Below are 6,000 nucleotides of genomic sequence, written 5' to 3' on the forward strand. Positions count from 1 at the left end.
GGAGAAAGAACCGAGCCCTGCGGGAGACCATTCTGGAGGTATTTATATCTGCTAACATTTCTGTTTAGATGAACTCGGAATTTCCTGTCTGCTAACATGGATTCAATGAGTCTGAGGGTCATTTTGCAATTCAAAATGCTTGCTAACTTCAGGAGTAACCCACGCGTCCAGACCGTGTCGTATGCACAGGTCAAGTCTAGGAATACTGCTCCCGATTTCTTTCTTTCTTGAAACCCATTTTCGACGTGGGTCACCATTGATAGAACCTGTTCACAGCAACTTCTATTTTGTCTGAAACCCACCTGCTCTTTAGGAAGGGTGACTTCAATTTTCATTTGTATCCTCGCCAAGAGTACTCTTTCAAATAGCTTATACACAACGGACAGCAGGGAGATAGTTCTACAGCTTTTTGGATCGTTTCCTGATTTACCGGGTTTCAGGATTGCAATCACCTTTGCTTCCCGCCATGCTTTAGGTAGAGTAGATGTGTTTTTGACGTATGAGAAAAGATTGGTGAGCTATAATTTACCCTTTGGTCCTAAGTGCTTTATGAACTCTGGTAATACCCCATCTACTCCAGGGGCTTTACCATTTTTTAAGAGGCTCAGGGCCATTTCTATGTCTGCAACGTTGAAGTCAAGCATTATTTCCGATCTTTCGACACAACTATTAAGTATTGTTCTGTATTCGTACTTAATCTTTGTTTTTTCACACTCATTAGGTTTTATGTTTGAGGTTTTGAAAAGGATGTTTGAGACATCATTCGGCGATACTTTATTATCTGTATACGAGGGCTGCGCGGCACCCAATTTCCTTAGAAGAGACCAGCTTTCTCTGCTCGAATGGGTGAAATCTAAATTATCCATGGCTTCTAGCCATCTCTTCCTTCGTCTAAGAGTCCAATTAGGCGGTTTGCGTTTACCTCGGTCCCATCCTTTTCATACTCACTAAGTAGATCATCACATTCCTTCGTCCAGCAGGGAGTATAACTATGCCTGTGTCCTCTGGGTATAGATTTTTTAGCCGTTGTTTTTAGAAGTTTTACGAATCTTATGTAATTATCCGTCTCAGGTTTTATTCGGTTTATGTTTTCCTCGACGTATTTTGAAAAAGCAAACCAATCCGCTTTTCGCAGATTCCATCTTGGCATTGGTGGCTTGTCAATCGTCGGTATTATAATTCCTACGGACACAATCACTGGGCAGTGTTGACTTTTGGGAAACTTGTTTTTTATTACACGATTTACACTGAGTGGTAGGCCGTCTTGATCTTCGGACACGACACATAAATCCGGAGATGTTTTCGTGCCCCATCTTCCGGATTCAAATGTACCCCCCTGCCCAAGCATCGTAAATCAACTTAAATTGGTTTATGGCAGCCCAGTTTGAGAGTAATTCTCCATCTTCATTTTCAGCCGTATATCCCCATTCTGTGCTGTGAGAGTTAAAGTCTCCAACATATATTGAGGGATGCTGGCACACTGGCAATACCGACGGCGTCCAGTTGCACGATGGGGGTTTGTATACATTGTATATGGTTAATTCACCTATACGGATACCACGCGAGTGTTCGTTTCCATCAACATTTATGGCGTTAAGTGAGGATATCTTCTTCTTGTTAATATAAGTGGCCAACCCATGCCTCCTGTGTCCAATGTAGTTTACCATATGGAAACCGTCTATGCGTAGTCGGTTTGTTTCATCTTCTGGTACATGGGTCTCTTGAATAGCTAAGACGTCTGCATCAGGGAATAGCTTGTATATTATATCGGCTTTGGATCTAGTTAAACCTTCCACATTAATTTGTACTATTTTTATATTGTTATCTATGCCTAGCTTGCCTGTAGTGTTACTTAGTTTACTGTTGTCTTGGTATTTTTTTGATTTTGAAATTCTCTTATTTATTTTTTTGTTTTTGTTTTTGTTTTTATTATCCCGGGTCTCATGAAGAGCATGATTGTCATAGGGATAGCCCTGAAAAGGGCTTTTTTCACCAATAAGGCCGGAAGGAAAATTTTTTATGAATTTCTAGTTTAAAATAATTTGTGAATTTTCGTGATTTTTACATAATATGTTGTCAAAACTCAAACTTTGAATGCTTGTAAAAAAAATTGTGCTAATATATTTCTTTTATTTTTCACCTGCTATTGTAAAAATATGATAGGAGCCATGTATTAAAATTTTCGAGCTTTTCTGCCCAACAAATACATTTTTATCGATATTAATTTAAAATAACTAATAATGATCGAAAATTTATAATGCCTATGAATAGTTAAACTTAAGTCGAAAATTTTTGAAAATTGCATGGTGGATAGGATATACTTATATAAACATTGGGTGAAAATTTCATGTATCTATGGTCATTTGTTTTAATGTTACATCAAAAACCAAAATCGATTTTGTCGAAAAATGAGTGTGCGTGACATTTCCCGTTTTTCCCGTAATTTTTAGTTTGTTTTTCTAAATTATTTAGAAAAGTATTAAGAATTTTTTACTTTTGACCCCCCAAAGTACCAATTAGATTCACTTTCTGATCGAACGAGGTACTGAAGTCAAAAATCGAAGCATTTTTACTGCCCAAAAACGTGATGACAGACACACACAAAAAAAAAAATACACATCATGGTAAAATCAATACATTCATCGCTCCGCTCAGAATCTAAAATATTAAATTAATAAAACTAATGAACACAAAATTATGTATATCGATGATCAATAAAAAATAGTAAATACAATATTTAAAAAGGTGGAGAAGTGGATACCACTCTGATGTACAATAAAATTGTAAATTCAAACCCTAGTAACTAATTAATGTTAGTTTCCGATAAACTTTTATTTATTGATTAAAGTAGAAAAAATTTAGGGAAATCTTTTATTGAAATTTCTTATATTAGCTATGATAGGAAATCTTTTATGAATTTCGACCCTAAAAAAAAGTTTGAACATTTTCGAAATGTTGATGAATTTTGTCAAAATTTTAACATTAAATGCATATTATGATAAATTATTATGGGCATGGATTTTTAATATTTTTGAACTTCTAATAATGAAACTTCTAAGGAATCTTGTTTTGAATGGTCAAGCTTTTTAACAAAGTGAAAACAATTTTATCGAGGAGAATTTTAATTACATATTTCTAAAAGTTTCTAAAGGCTATAACTAGCAAATTTAGAAAATGTAGAAATTGAAACAATTTTTATAGCAATTTGCTAAATATTCTGGCTGGTTATTCTCTATTAATAATTCAATCTCAAATGATCATCAAATAAACAAAATATAGGTACTTTTTTACAAGTTCTTTTCCCATTTTTCCAATTGCGTAAGTATACAAAAATGTAGACACTTAAAAACTGTATGTTAGTTGTTAATTGTTGATATATTTATTTATAAATTACCTTCTCTCATAAGGGTTTGCGCTTGATTCCTGATGTAGACGGATGGATCAGTATGCTCTTCAATCATAGATTTCAAAGCACTTGATTTATTGGAGCCCATCAATCTCCTTTTTCCAAAATGTCTATCTCGAAAATACCCTACGTATACGCAATCCATAATGACTCTATACAATTAAAATACAACATTATGCATAAGATCAGGTTATAATTTATTATTGTACATAATGTGAATCAAATACATATATCTAATTTATACCAACCGAGTGTCTACGGCTGGCACCGAGTCGATAGTTCCTTGAAAATAGGATCCACACTCTGAACACCGGCCATTTAATGTCAAAAAATTTACTTCAGACAAGGTGATATTTGCTTTTTTGAATGAAAGGCTGCAAGGTAACCGAGTATGCAGGAAAAAATGGTCTTGAACAACGTTACTCCATTCAAACGGTGTTATTAGGCGTGTTTTGGCGGAGTAAACTGTTTAATAAATAAGTTTATGGTTATAGAATACGGTTAGAAAACGTTTACTAGAACGCCAAAACAATAATTGCTTGAACAGGTTTACTGAAATATTTGATAATACTTATCATAGAAATACCGGGCATACAAAAATACAAAATACAAATTTCTAAAATCAAGTTCAAGTATAATAATCTCTACTTGTGTATAAGTTTTTATTTTTTACTAGTGTAAAGAAATTTGTACAATACTTTATTTTGTGAGCATGGGTTTTTCACGGAAGAAGTTGTCCCTGATTTTAATGATGATGAACGACATTGTAGAGTCTGATGATATTGTTACTAGCAATATAGTAATAACGAAACCTAAATGTAATTTTAAAAAATTAACTTTATTAAGTACAGTAATTCGGAATAAGCATTTTCGTCCAAAAGCTGATATTGAAGACTGGATCATTAAGTATAGTGCTCATGATTTCCATGTTAACTATATGATGACCCAAGACACTTTTTATAATTTACTTAATTTCCTACAACAAGTTTCACCAGAATTTTGCCAAGAAAATGTTGTGGGTGGAAATACACCTATTTCAATTAAAAAAAAAATGCTTATTGCTCTGTGGTACTTTGGAAAGGAAGGGTCAATGCAGGCAATAAGTGACCACTTTGATGTAGTGAAATCTTCGGTTTACAATATTTTAAATGATTTCATGAATGTTATATTTTAAATTTTGAAGCATTTATCCATTGGCCAAGTAGACAAGAATGTCTGGTGATTGAAGAAAGATTTAAGTTAAAAGGAGGTATTTCAGGTACAATAATAAAACAATTTTGAACCTATTAACAGTTTAATAATTATTAAATTAATAACAAGTTTATTAATTTTTCTGTTTTTTTCTGGAATAGGTGTCATTGGGGCTATCGATGGTACACATATAAATGTTAAAGCTCCATTGAAACAAGCTGATAGTTATACTAATCGTAAACTTGGTAAAAGTATGATTGTACAAGCAGTATGCACAGAGGGAAAAATATTCACCAATATTTCAGTAGGATTTCCTGGCCGCATTCATGATGCAAGAGTATTGGTTAATTCAGAATTATATAAACAAGTAACCGAAAATGGGCCAAGTTCTCTATTTTACAATAAATATCATCTGTTAGGAGACACAGCATATCCTAACCGAGAATGGTTAATCACTCCATTTAAAAATTATGGAAATATAACACATCGAAAAACCAAATTCAACTACCTCCATGCAAAAACTAGAGTTGCCATTGAATGTGCATTTGGCTTATTAAAAGGAGAAAGATTGGAGCTGGAGAAGATTATTATATTTGAATAAAACAAAGATTGAAAATGCTCCAAAAGTCATCCTAACTTGTTGCTTTTTACATAACTTTTGTTTGGTGAACAACGATACAATGAGTGCAGTTTTAACAGACTATCAAAAAATGCAAACACCGCAAGTAGTTATTAGAGAAGACTATATTGAAAGACAGCAGGGGAATTTTAAAAGAGACAAATTGTTAAATTTACTGGTACTTCCAAATAACTAGACCTTCAAATAAATATATATAATTTTATTCTCTCTTTACATAATATTATTCATAGTTAACAATCTAATAATGCTACTTTGCAACACTTATACACTAATAAAACAAAACAATAAAATCCATAAAATAAAAACATAAATTACTCCTTAGTAAAAATAAATAATGATTTTTCATAATAGTCTTATATACCTAGTTAATAATCAAAATAATCAGTCTCGCATGTTTGTTACTTTACAAATACATATGCTTATCAAAAAATAAAAATAAAAGTCCTTAGGAAATTAATTAAAAAATAAAATGAAAATACTAATATATATCTTATGAATATTATGAATATACAACTAATCAGATTCAGATGAGCTTACATCGTGTTTTCTTTTTTTGGCTGGTTTTTTGCTCAAACTTTTAGCAATTGTTTCAAAAATTCCAGCCATCTGGGCACGATATTTAGTTAGTTCATTAAGAACTTTCATAAATTCTAAGTGTTGGTCTTTCTGGATCATCATCATTTCTGAATGTTGTTTGTTTATGGTTTGAATAAGTAAGTCAGATTTATTTGTAGGCTTTAGATTCGTTTTAGGATTGTGAAGT

The sequence above is a fragment of the Diuraphis noxia genome, unplaced genomic scaffold, assembly GCF_037042655.1.
Source record: "Diuraphis noxia isolate RWA-SAM2 unplaced genomic scaffold, SU_Dnox_SAM2 contig0001, whole genome shotgun sequence".
Classification (NCBI taxonomy): domain Eukaryota; kingdom Metazoa; phylum Arthropoda; class Insecta; order Hemiptera; family Aphididae; genus Diuraphis; species Diuraphis noxia.